Raw genomic sequence first — 14,448 nt, 5'->3', positions numbered from 1 at the left:
ACCTGAAATGATCCATTCACACAGACAATGTGGTGAAGAAGGTGTAAACGCGCCTCTTCAACCTCTGGAGGCTGAAGAATTTGGTTTGGCCCCTAAGACCCTCACGAACATCTACAGATGCACAATTGAGAGTATTCTGTCCGGCTGTTTCAACGCCTTGTACAGCAATTGCACCGTCCGCAACAGCAGGGCTCTCCAGAGGGTGGTGCAGTCAGCCCAACGCATCACCGGGGGCACACTGCCTGCCCTCCAGGAAATCTACAGCATCCAGTGTCACAGGAAGTCAAAAAAGATAATCAAGGACCTCAGCCACCCGAGCCATGGCCTGTTCACCCCGCTACCATCTAGAAGGCGGAGACAGTAGAGGTGCATCAAAGCTGGGACCGAGAGACTGAAAAACAGCTTCTATCTCCAGGTCATCATAGGACAGGTAGTGGTTAATAGTCACCACTAGCCGGCCTCCACCCAGTACCCTGCCCTGAACATTAGTCACTGTTACTTGCCGGCTACCACCCGTACTCTATCCTGCACCTTAGAGACTGCAGCCCTATGTACCTAGTCATTGAACACTGGCCACTTTAATAATCTTTACATACTGTTTTACACACTTCATATGAATATATTGTATTCTAGTCAAGGCTAATCCTTTATAACTACTGCTATACACACCTTTTCTAGTTATATACTGTCCATACTGTCACATTTTGTTGTGTTACAGCCTGAATTTAAAATGGATTAAATTGAGATGTTTTGTCACTGGCCTACACACAATAACCCATAATGTCAAAGTGAAATGATGGTTTTAGACATTTTAACAAATTAATTAAAAATGAAAAGCTGAAATGTGTTGAGTCAACCCCTTTATTATGGCAAGCCTAAATACGTTCAGGAGTAAAAATGTGCTTAACAAGTCACATAATAAGTTGCATGGACTCACTTTGTGTGCCATAATAGTGTTTAACATGATTTTTGAATGACTACCTCATCTCTGTACCCCACACATACAATTATCTGTAAGATCCCTCAGTCGAGCAGTGAATTCCAAACACAGATTCAACCACAAAGACCAGTTTTCCAATGCCTCACAAAGAAGGGCACCTATTGGTAGATACCATTTTTTTTAAAGCAGACATTGAATATCCCTTTGATGATGGTGAAGTTATTAATTACACTTTGGATGGTGTATCAATACACCTAGTCACTACGAAGATACTGGCGTCCTTCCTAACTCAGTTGCCAGAGAGGAAGGAAACCGCTCAGGGGTTTTCACCATGAGGCCAGTGGAGACTTTAAAACAGAGCTTAATGGCTGTGATAGGAGAAAACTGAGGAAGGATCAACAACATTGTAGTTACTCCATAATACTAACCTAAATGACAGAGTGAAAAGAAGGAAGCCTATACAGAATACAAATATTCCAAAACATGCATCCTGTTTGCAGTATGGCACTAAAGTAAAATTACAAAGAATGTGGCAAAGCAAATAATTTCTGTCCTAAATACAAAGTGTTATTGTCACGGATTCCGCCGAGGCTGCTCCTCCTCCTTGCTCGGGCAGGCCCGTGCGTAATTGGCAGACTCCAACCACGGTTAAGGAAGTGCAGCGGTTTTTGGGCTTTGCCAATTACTACCGGAGGTTTATCCGGGGTTTTGGACAGGTGGCAGCTCCCATCACCTCCCTGCTGAAGGGGGGCCCGGTGCGTTTGCAGTGGTCAGCTGAGGCGGACAGGGCGTTTGGTAAACTGAAGTACCTGTTCACCTCTGCTCCGGTGCTGGCGCATCCGGATCCCGCTTTAGCGTTCCAGGTGGAGGTGGACGCGTCAGAGGCCAGTATTGGGGCTGTACTGTCTCAACACTCAGGCACGCCCCCTAAACTCCGGCCCTGCGCTTTTTACTCTAAAAAGCTCAGCCCAGCGGAACGTAATTATGACGTGGGGGACAGGGAGCTGCTAGCCGTGGTTCAAGCCCTAAAGGTGTGGAGGCATTGGCTTGAGGGGGCTCAACACCCTTTTCTCATTCTGACTGACCATCGTAACCTGGAGTACATCCGGGCAGCTAGGAGACTGAACCCTCGTCAGGCTAGGTGGACCATGTTTCTGGCCCGGTTTGTGTTTAAGCTCACGTACATCCCAGGGTCCCAGAACGGTAAGGCAGACGCCCTGTTCCGGTGATATGACGCAGAGGAGAGGTCCATTGAACCCACGGCCATACTGCCGGAGTCCTGTCTGGTGGCACCGGTGGTGTGGGAGGTCGATGCGGAGAGATCGAGCGTGCGGTACGCACCGACCCTACTCCTCCAGAGTGTCCGGTGGGGGGGACGTACGTTCCGCTCGAGATTCGTGATCGTCTCATATATTGGGCTCATACGTCACCCTCCTCTGGACACCCTGGTATCGGCCGGACAGTGCACTGCCTTAGTGAAAAGTACTGGTGGCCAACATTGGCTAAGGACGTGAGGGTTTATGTCTACTCCTGCTCGGTGTGCGCTCAGTGTAAGGCGCCTAGACACCTGCCCAGGGGGAAGTTACAACCCCTACCCGTTCCACAACGGCCGTGGTCTCACCTCTCGGTAGACTTTGTCACGAACCTTCCCCCCTCCCAGGGGAATACCACCATTCTGGTCGTTGTGGATCGGTTCTCTAAAGCCTGTCGTCTCATCCCAATGCCGGGTCTCCCTACTGCCCTACAGACTGCTGAGGCCTTGTTTACCCACGTCTTCCGGCACTACGGGGTACCCGAGGATATATAGTGTCTGATCGGGGTCCCCAATTCACCTCTAGAGTCTGGAGGGCGTTCATGGAATGCTTGGGGGTCTCGGTTAGCCTTACCTCGGGTTTCCACCCTGAGAGTAATGGGCAGGTGGAGAGAGTGAACCAGGATGTGGGTAGGTTTCTGAGATCATATTGCCAGGACCGGCAGGAGGAGTGGTCGGGGTATATCCCCTGGGCGGAGATTGCCCAGAACTCTCTTCGCCATTCCTCTACTAATCTGACCCCTTTCCAGTGTGTGTTGGGGTATCAGCCGGTTCTGGCACCATGGCATCAGAGCCAGATCGAGGCTCCTGCAGTGGATGAGTGGTTTCGGCGCTCGGAGGAGACATGGAACGCTGCGCATGTACATCTGCAGCGAGCTAACCGTAGGCAGAAGGCGAGCGCCGATCTCCACCGCAGTGAGGGTCAAGTGTACGCACCTGGAGATCGAGTCTGGCTCTCGACTCGAAACCTGCCCCTTTGCCTGCCCTGCCGGAAGCTGGGTCGGCGGTTTGTTGGGCCATTTAAAGTCCTGAGGAGATTGAACGAGGTTTGTTACAGGTTACGTATTAACCCCTCGTTCCATGTGTCTCTCCTCAGGCCGGTGGTAGCTGGTCCACTCCAGGACAGTGAGATACGGGAGACTCCTCCGCCTCCACTGGATATCGAGGGGGCTCCGGCGTACTCAGTCCGGTCCATCGTGGATTCGAGACGTCGGATGGGGGGTCTGCAGTATCTCGTGGAGTGGGAGGGGTACGGTCCGGAGGAACGGTGCTGGATGCCTAGGAGGGACATTTTAGATCCCTCCCTCCTGACGGAGTTCCACCGGAGTCATCCTACGCGCCCTGCTCCGCGTCCTCCTGGCCGTCCCCGAGGCCGGGGTCGGCGCACGGCTGGAATCGCGCGTCAAGGGGGGGGTACTGTCACGGATGCCGCCGAGGCTGCTGCTCCTCCTTGCTCGGGCAGGCTTCGGCGTTCGTCGTCCCCGGAGTACTAGCTACTACCGCTTGATGTTTTCAATGTTTGTTTTGTTATGTCTAGTTGGTGCACCTGTTTCGTATTCTGTATTGATTATGTCACCTATAAGTTCCCCTTTGTTATGTTTGCAAGTTGTGTGTTATTGTCCGCTTGTCGTATGCGTACTGGTTCGGAACCTTGGCATCTATTGTTGGTTTTACGCACTCCGCGTATTTTGTTCGCCTCCAGTGTTTCGAGGCCGTTTATTTTGTGTATTATAGAGTTCTTCAGTATAGTCATCTTGACTTATCCTCTGTGTCCTGCGATTGACTTCACCACCGCATCCACATCAGCATACCCTGACAGTTATGTTTGGGGCAAATCCAATACAACACATTACTAAAGAGAATGGAGCTAAGAACAGGCAATATCCTAGAGGAAAACCTGCTTTCCACCAGACAATCGGAGATTCATTCACCTATCAGCAGGACGATAACCTAAAACACAAGGCCAAATCTACACTGGAGTTGCTTACCAAGAAGACAGTGAATGTTCCTGAGTGGCCCAGTTATGGTTTTAAATTAAATCAGCTTGAGAATCTATGGCAATACCTGAAAATGGCTGTCTGGAAATGATCAACAACCAATTTGATAGAGCTTGAAGAATTTTGAAAGAATCATGGGCAAATGTTGCACAATCCAAGTGTGGAAAACGCTTAGAGACTTACCCAGAAAGATTTACAGCTGTAATCACTGCCAAAGGTGATTCTAACATGTATTGACTCAGGGGGTTGAATACTTATCTAAACAAGATATATATATATATACAGTGGGGGAAAAAAGTATTTAGTCAGCCACCAATTGTGCAAATTCTCCCACTTAAAAAGATGAGAGAGGCCTGTAATTTTCATCATAGGTACACGTCAACTATGACAGACAAATTGAGAAGAAAAAAAAATCCAGAAAATCACATTGTAGGATTTTGTATGAATTTTTTTGCAAATTATGGTGGAAAATAAGCATTTGGTCAATAACAAAAGTTTCTCAATACTTTGTTATATACCCTTTGTTGGCAATGACACAGGTCAAACGTTTTCTGTAAGTCTTCACAAGGTTTTCACACACTGTTGCTGGTATTTTGGCCCATTCCTCCATGCAGATCTCCTCTAGAGCAGTGATGTTTTGGGGCTGTCGCTGGGCAACACAGACTTTCAACTCCCTCCAAAGATTTTCTATGGGGTTGAGATCTGGAGACTGGCTAGGCCACTCCAGGACCTTGAAATGCTTCTTACGAAGCCACTCCTTCGTTGCCCGGGCGGTGTGTTTGGGATCATTGTCATGCTGAAAGACCCAGCCACGTTTCATCTTCAATGCCCTTGCTGATGGAAGGAGGTTTTCACTCAAAATCTCACGATACATGGCCCCATTCATTCTTTCCTTTACACGGATCAGTCGTCCTGGTCCCTTTGCAGAAAAACAGCCCCAAAGCATGATGTTTCCACCCCCATGCTTCACAGTAGGTATGGTGTTCTTTGGATGCAACTCAGCATTCTTTGTCCTCCAAACACGACGAGTTGAGTTTTTACCAAAAAGTTATATTTTGGTTTCATCTGACCATATGACATTCTCCCAATCTTCTTCTGGATCATGCAAATGCACTCTAGCAAACTTCAGACGGGCCTGGACATGTACTGGCTTAAGCAGGGGGACACGTCTGGGGACACGTCTGTGAGAGCCAGAAATCTTGCTTGTTTGTAGGTGACCAAATACTTATTTTCCACCATAATTTGCAAATAAATTCATTAAAATTCCTACAATGTGATTTTCTGGAGAAAAAAAAATCTCAATTTGTCTGTCATAGTTGACGTGTACCTATGATGAAAATTACAGGCCTCTCTCATCTTTTTAAGTGGGAGAACTTGCACAATTGGTGGCTGACTAAATAATTTTTTCCCCCACTGTATATATCAAATAACAATAAAGAAAAAAAAAAGAAAGAAAGGAAATTAATCTGTAAAGCCCAGTTTAAATAAAGGAATTAGGCCCAATACATGGAACGTACAGTATAATCATGATTGAAGTAAACAACAACCATTCTAAGAGAATCCTTGTAGCATAATTAATTGATAATGCTTGAGAAGCCGGTGTTTGGAGGATATATTGGCACAGGTGTTATTAGGTGCAAGATGAAGTCGAGGGCTGGAAAACCGTGCCAATATATTCTCCAAACACCAGCTTCGAGGGCATTATCACTTTTATACAATGGTTTACCATCATATTCAAATAATTATTTACATATTTTCATAAAAAACGTTATTTTAATGAATTTATTCATACTATTTCATCATTCCACAAGATATAGTCCCGACACAAATCTAGGGTTGCTACCCAAGCCGGCTGGTCATTCGTTCTATCGATTCGGTTGCTAGAGACGCGACCCAGTCGTTCAGTCTTTTTGTTCTGTATCTGTATCGTTCGTTCTAAATGTTCTATTGCCATACTGGCTGGCAACGTTTTTATACCTTGCTTGCTACCTAGCTAACTACGGCTAACTTAACATCACGTGAAACAGTGCTGCCCAAATAACAACAAAGTAGCTGCATTTGCATTTGTTTAAGCTGTTTTCTAGTGACATTTATTTGGATACATCCATAACAATGAGCTGAGATGCGATTTCTCCAGGACATTGATTCTCCAGAGGAGCTAGACAATAACACAGCTAACACAATCACTTCAAACTGAAGCTAGAAAGACTGCAAACTAGTGGCACTTCAGTTTCGTTTGACCTGTTTTCTATTGATAGTTTTTTGTATACACTACCGTTCAAAAGTTTGGGGTCACTTAGAAATGTCCTTGTTTTCGAAAGGAAAGCAATTTTTTTGTCCATTAAAATAACATCAAATTGATCAGAAATACAGTGTAGACATTGTTAATGTTGTAAATGGCTATTGTAGCTGGAAACTGCAGATTTTTTATGGAATGTCTACATAGGCGTACAGAGGCCCATTATCAGTCCTGTGTTCCAATGGCATGTTGTATTTGCTAATCCAAGTTTATCATTTTAAAAGGCTAATTGATCATTAGAGAACCCTTTTGCAATTATGTTAGCACAGCTGAAAACGGTTGTGCTGATTTAAAGAGGCAATAAAACTGGCCTTCTTGAGACTAGTTCAGTATCTGGAGCATCAGCAATTGTGGGTTCGATTACAGAATCAAAATGGCCAGAAACAAATAACTTTCTTCTGAAACTAGTCAGTCTGTTCTTGTTCTGAGAAATGAAGGCTATTCCATGCGAGAAATTGCCACAAACTGAAGATCTCGTACAACACTGTGTACTACTCCCTTCACAGAACAGCGCAAACTGTCTCTAACCAGAATAGAAAGAGGAGTGGGAGGCCTCGGTGCACAACTGAGCAAGAGGACAAATACATTAGAGTGTCTAGTTTGAGAAACAGGCGCCACACAGGTCCTCAACTGGCAGCTTTATTAAATAGTACCCGCAAAACACCAGTCTCAACGTTGTCAAGGGTTCTGATGCGAATGTGGTGTGGAATCAAGTGCAGGACACAGGAGCTCAGTCAAACTTGACTTTACTGGAAAAGCACAAAATAAACGGGTCAAACTAACCCAGAGGCGAACAATACGCAACAGTGCGTAAAATACAAAAACCGACTACGCACGAACAAAAGTGCGACGGTAAATACTAGCGTCTGTCCAAACAACAGTAGAACACCAACAGACAGGAAAAACAATTACACACAACACATGACAGAAACAACGAGAACTTATAGGACACATAATCAACACTAAACATGAACAGGTGTACTAAACAGACCAAACCAATCAAACAACGAAAACAAAGAACGGTGGCAGCTAGTACTCCGGAGACGACGACCGCCGAAGCCTCCCCGAACAAGGAGGAGGAGCAGCCTCGGCCGAAACCGTGACAAATGTCAACAGTAAAGAGGCGACTCCGGGACGCTGCCCTTCTAGGCAGAGTTGCAATGAAAAAGCCATATATCAGACTGGCCAATAAAAAGAGAAGATTAAGAAGGGCAAAAGAACACAGACACTGGAAAGAGGAAGCTTGGAAAAACGTGTTATGGACAGACGAATCGAAGTTTGAGGTGTTCGGATCACAAAGAGGAACATTTGTGAGACGCAGACTAAATGAAAAGATGCTGGAGGAGTGCTTGATGCCATCTGTCAAGCATGGTGGAGTCAATATGATGGTCTAGGAGGTGCTTTGGTGGTGGTAAAGTGGGAGATTTGTACAGGGTAAAAGGGATCTTGAAGAAGGAAGGCTATCACTCCATTTTGCAACGCCATGCCATACCCTGTGGAGGACATTTCTAAGTGACCCTAAACTTTTGAACGGTAGTGTATATCCATAAAAATGATGCTGATTCATTATTTCGACAGGCAGAGAAAAGGTGCCTGCCTGTGTGTCTGTCTCATCCCAACTCCCGACACGTTCATTACTATGTGACAGCTGGAGATCGAATTTGAATATTGAAACAATGTTGCAAATGTCGGAGAGACATACAGCAAGGTTTATACAAATATCCACTGTTGAAAACGGAATGGTAGTCTAAAAGAAAAATGAGATAATATAGTGGAGATCAAGTTTATAAATTGCTTGGCTGGGCTGATGAGACAGTCGATTGCGTAGTCAGATGGAACATAATAAATAGGCATTTTAACGTCATAGATTTAGCCGGTGGTAACTTGTGGAATAGACACAGGCTGGAATGCGGTTTTAACCAATCAGCATTCAGGATTAGACCCACCAGCTGTATAATAGCTGATAAATCAGGTTCTAGGTCATTCAAATAAGGTTCCCACACTTTGTAGAACTGATCTGTTTTAGAATGTAATGTACAGTGAGGGAAAAAAGTATTTGATCCCCTGCTGATTTTGTACGTTTGCCCACTGACAAAGACATGATCAGTCTATAATTGTAATAGTAGGTTTATTTAAACAGTGAGAGACAGAATAACAACAACAAAATTCCAGAAAAACGCATGTCAAAAATGTTATAAATTGATGTGCATTTTAATGAGAGAAATAAGTATTTGACCCCTCTGCAAAACATGACTTAGTACTTGGTGGCAAAATCCTTGTTGGCAATCACAGAGGTCAGACGTTTCTTGTAGTTGGCCACCAGGTTTGCACACATCTCAGGAGGGATTTTGTCCCACTCCTCTTTGCAGATCTTCTCCAAGTCATTAAGGTTTTGAGCCTGACGTTTGGCAACTCGAACCTTCAGCTCCCTCCACAGATTTTCTATGGGATTAAGGTCTGGAGACTGGCTAGGCCACTCCAGGACCTTAATGTGCTTCTTTTTGAGCCACTCCTTTGTTGCCTTGGCCGTGTGTTTTGGGTCATTGTCATGCTGGAATACCCATCCACGACCCATTTTCAATGCCCTGGCTGAGGGAAGGAGGTTCTCACCCAAGATTTGACGGTACATGGCCCCGTCCATCGTCCCTTTGATGTGGTGAAGTTGTCCTGTCCCCTTAGCAGAAAAACACCCCCAAAGCATAATGTTTCCACCTCCATGTTTGACAGTGGGGATGGTGTTCTTGGGGTCATAGACAGCATTCCTCCTCCTCCAAACACGGCGAATTGAGTTGATGCCAAAGAGCTCGATTTTGGTCTCATCTGACCACAACACTTTCACCCAGTTCTCCTCTGAATCATTCAGATGTTCATTGGCAAACTTCAGAAGGGCATGTATATGTGCTTTCTTGAGCAGGGGGACCTTGCGGGCGCTGCAGGATTGCAGTCCTTCACGGCGTAGTGTGTTACCAATTGTTTTCTTGGTGACTATGGTCCCATCTGCCTAGAGATCATTGACAAGATCCTCACTTGTAGTTCTGGGCTGATTCCTCACCGTTCTCATGATTTTTTCATTATTTTGTGAATTCTTCCTTTTGCGAATAATCGCACCAACTGTTGTCACCTTCTCACCAAGCTGCTTGGCAATGGTATTGTAGCCCATTCCAGCCTTGTGTAGGTCTACAATCTTGTCCCTGACATCCTTGGAGAGCTCTTTGGTCTTGGCCATGGTGGAGAGTTTGGAATCTGATTGATTGATTGCTTCTGTGGACAGGTGTCTTTGATACAGGTAACAAGCTGAGATTAGGAGCACTCCCTTTAAGAGTGTGCTCCTAAGCTCAGCTCGTTACCTGTATAAAAAACACCTGGGAGCCAGAAATCTTTCTGATTGAGAGGGGGTCAAATACTTATTTCCCTCAATAAATTGCAAATCAATTTATAACATTTTTGTCATTTGACAGTTTTTCTGGATTTTGTTGTTGTTATTCTGTCTCTCACTGTTCAAATAAACCTACCATTAAAATTATGGACTGATCATTTCTTTGTCAGTAGGCAAACATACGAAATCAGCAGAGGATCAAATACTTTTTTCCCTCACTGTACATGTCAAATATTCCAAGGGAACCCATTCAAATAGTATAGTATGCCAACCGTTAATAGATGGGACCTTGTCACTAATCTGCTGTAAGGGGGATGTTTTTCCTCACTGCGAAGGTAAGGCTGTTGTACAGCGTCCTTTTACCGGCAGAAGTAACATGCCTACTAGGGAGACCTAACAGCAAAGAAACTGAGTCTACACCTATAATTTTTTCAATTTCTTTAAAGACATAAGACCAGTACCTTTGTAATTTGAAACATGACCATAAGCAATGTGTCAGTGTGCCTGTATCAGTTTTACATTTAAGACACTGAGGGGAGGAGGAAGAGTTAAAAACATGTCTGCGATTCGGAGATATATGCAATCTGTGTATTTTTCTTAATTGGATTGCTCTAGTGCAATTATAGATAGATACAGTGCCTTTGGGAAGGTATTCAGACCACTTCACTTTTTCCACATTTTGTTAGGTTACAGCCTTATTCTAATACCCCATATCTACACACAATACCCCATAATGACAAAGCAAAAACTAGTTTGTAGACATTTTTGCTAAAATATATATATATATATATATATATATATATATATATATATATATATTTAAACAGTAATATAACATTTACATACGTATTCAGACCCTTTACTCAGTGCTTTAATGAAGCGCCTTTGGCAGTGTTTACAGCCTTGAGTCTTCTTGGGTATGATGATACAAGCTTGGCACACCTTGGCACACCATTCTTCTCTGTAGATCCTCTCAAGCTCTGTCAGGTTGGATGGGGAGCGTTGCTGCACAGCTATTTTCAGTTCTCTCCAGAGATGTTAGATCGGGTTCAAGTCTGGGCTCTGGATGGGCCACTCAAGCACATTCAGAGACTTGTCCCGAAGCCACTCCTATGTTGTGTTGGCTGTGTGCTTAGGGTCGTTGTCATGTTGGAAGGTGAACCTTCACCCCAGTCTGAGGTCCTGAGCGCTCTGGAGCAGGTTTACATCTAGGATCTCTCTGTACTTTGTACAAAGATGCTCCGTTCATCTTTGCCTCGATCCTGACTGGTCTCCCAGTCCTTGCCGCTGAAAAACATCCCCACAGCATGATGCTGCCACCACCATACTTCAGCGTAGGGAAGGTGCCAGGTTTCCTCCAGACGTGACACATGGCATTCAGGCCAAGGAGTTCAATCTTGGTTTCATCAGACCAGAGAATCTTGTTTCTCATGGTCTGAGAGTCTTTAGGTGCCTTTTGGCAAACTCGAAGCGTACTGTCATGTGCCTTTTACTGAGGAGTGGCTTCCATCTGGCCACTCTACCATAATGGCCTGATTGGTGGAGTGCTGCAGAGATGGTTGTCCTTCTGGAAGGTTCTCCCATCTCCACAGAGGAACTCTAGAGCTCTGTCAGAGTGACCATCGGATTCTTTGTCACCTCCCTGACCAAGGCCCTTCTCCCCCAATTGCTCAGTTTGGCTTGGCGGCCATCTCTAGGAAGAGTCGTGGTGGTTCCAAATCTCTTCCATTTACGAATGATGGAGGCCACTGTGTTTTTGGGGACCTTCAATGCTGCAGAAATGTGTTGGTACCCTCCCCAGATCTGTGCCTCGACACAATCCTTTCTCTGAGCTCTACAGACAATTCCTTCGACCTCATGGCTTGGTTTTTGCTCTGACATGCACTGTCAACTGTGAGACCTTATATCGACAGGTGTGTACCTTTCCAAATCATGTCCAATCATTTGAATTTACCAAAGGTGGACTCCAATCAAGTTGTAGAAACATCTCAAAGATGATCAATGGAAATAGGATATACCTGAGCTCAATTCTGAGTCTTATAGCAAAGGCTCTGAATACTTATGTAAATAAGGTATTTCAGTTTTTTATATTTAATACGTTAGCAAAAATGTCTAAAAACATGTTTTCGCTTTGTCATTATGGGGTATTGTGTGTAGATTGTGTCGTAGAAATATTTGACTCAAAAGTAGTCAACTCAAAAATATCTCAAGAGACTGGAGCTTGTGAATCCAAAAATTAGACTTTTATTATTTGCATAACAAAGCCGAGCTTGCTCCATGGAGCAACTGCTTGCCCTGAACCGGAGCTCTCCTTTTATACAGACACAAATGCATAGTCAACATACATAGTTACTCCTCTCTATGTGAATGAATAACATATTTTCATTATCACATGTTGGCTACTCACGGGGGCTACTTGCACTTCTCTAAATGGGGCCTCTGTATCTTATTAGTGGTGTGACAAAAAAAATTATGTACATACGTACATTAAAGAACAATCACACTCTATATTCACTATCCAGACATATATCTGAAGTACAAAGTATCAATCATGTTCATTCTGTTTTACCTTTATCATTTCATAACACATTATAAAACATATCAATTAATACTTAAACATGGTTTAAACATGTCATCCGTAACCCATTCTCAACCACATACATTTAAGCATTTATCGTTTACCATCCTCCCTGGCCCTTGAGATTATGTGCATGTGGCTATGTGTCAGGTCATAAGCACAAACAAACGATAACACTAGTTCCATTTTTACTCCAATCTCCACACAGCCACCACGAGGAGTTGTATCTCCATCACATGTCATTGACATACCCAGACCAGCTACAGGGAGTTATGAAAAACACATAAATGTCTCTGCTCTGTATTAACCCTTCAACTGGTTCTCAATCCATAAACATTTAAGGTATATACAGTGGGGAAAAAAAAGTATTTAGTCAGCCACCAATTGTGCAAGTTCTCCCACTTAAAAAGATGAGAGAGGCCTGTAATTTTTACACGTCAACTATGACAGACAAAATGAGAAATATTTTTCCATAAAATCACATTGTAGGATTTTTAAGGAATTTATTTGCAAATTATGGTGGAAAATAAGTATTTGGTCAATAACAAAAGTTTCTCAATACTTTGTTATATACCCTTTGTTGGCAATGACACAGGTCAAATGTTTTCTGTAAGTCTTCACAAGGTTTTCACACACTGTTGCTGGTATTTTGGCCCATTCCTCCATGCAGATCTCCTCTAGACAGTGATGTTTTGGGGCTGTCACTGGGCAACACGGACTTTCAACTCCCTCCAAAGATTTTCTATGGGGTTGAGATCTGGAGACTGGCTAGGCCACTCCAGGACCTTGAAATGCTTCTTACGAAGCCACTCCTTCGTTGCCCGGGCGGTGTGTTTGGGATCATTGTCATGCTGAAAGACCCAGCCACGTTTCATCTTCAATGCCCTTGCTGATGGAAGGAGGTTTTCACTCAAAATCTCACGATACATGGCCCCATTCATTCTTTCCTTTACACGGATCAGTCGTCCTGGTCCCTTTGCAGAAAAACAGCCCCAAAGCATGATGTTTCCACCCCCATGCTTCACAGTAGGTATGGTGTTCTTTGGATGCAACTCAGCATTCTTTGTCCTCCAAACACGACGAGTTGAGTTTTTACCAAAAAGTTCTATTTTGGTTTCATCTGACCATACGACATTCTCCCAATCCTCTTTTGGATCATCCAAATGCACTCTAGCAAACTTCAGACAGGCCTGGACATGTACTGGCTTAAGCAGGGGGACACGTCTGGCACTGCAGGATTTGAGTCCCTGGCGGCGTAGTGTGTTACTGATGGTAGGCTTTGTTACTTTGGTCCCAGCTCTCTGCAGGTCATTCACTAGGTCCCCCTGTGTGGTTCTGGGATTTTTGCTCACCGTTCTTGTGATCATTTTGACCCCACGGGGTGAGATCTTGCGTGGAGCCCCAGATCGAGGGAGATTATCAGTGGTCTTGTATGTCTTCCATTTCCTAATAATTGCTCCCACAGTTGATTTCTTCAAACCAAGCTGCTTACCTATTGCAGATTCAGTCTTCCCAGCCTGGTGCAGGTCTACAATTTTGTTTCTGGTGTCCTTTGACAGCTCTTTGGTCTTGGCCATAGTGGAGTTTGGAGTGTGACTGTTTGAGGTTGTGGACAGGTGTCTTTTATACTGATAACAAGTTCAAACAGGTGCCATTAATACAGGTAACGAGTGGAGGACAGAGGAGCCTCTTAAAGAAGAAGTTACAGGTCTGTGAGAGCCAGAAATCTTGCTTGTTTGTAGGTGACCAAATACTTATTTTCCACCATAATTTGCAAATAAATTCATTAAAAATCCTACAATGTGATTTTCTTGATTTTTTTCTCTCAATCTGTCTGTCATAGTTGACGTGTACCTATGATGAAAATTACAGGCCTCTCTCATCTTTTTAAGTGGGAGAACTTGCACAATTGGTGGCTGACTAAATACTTTTTTTCCCCACTGTAG

At 44.2% G+C, this 14,448-nt stretch overlaps 1 protein-coding gene across 1 annotated transcript in view; it reads left to right on the top strand.

Annotated features, from left to right (window-relative positions):
• afap1l2 (actin filament associated protein 1-like 2) overlaps positions 1–14,448 on the top strand; it is a 207,698-nt gene that overhangs the window by 94,053 nt on the left and 99,197 nt on the right. The window lies entirely within an intron of this gene.

Source organism: Coregonus lavaretus (assembly GCF_964263955.1).
Source record: "Coregonus lavaretus genome assembly, chromosome: 1".
NCBI classification, from domain to species: domain Eukaryota; kingdom Metazoa; phylum Chordata; class Actinopteri; order Salmoniformes; family Salmonidae; genus Coregonus; species Coregonus lavaretus.
This window is presented reverse-complemented; position numbering and strand designations above follow the sequence as displayed.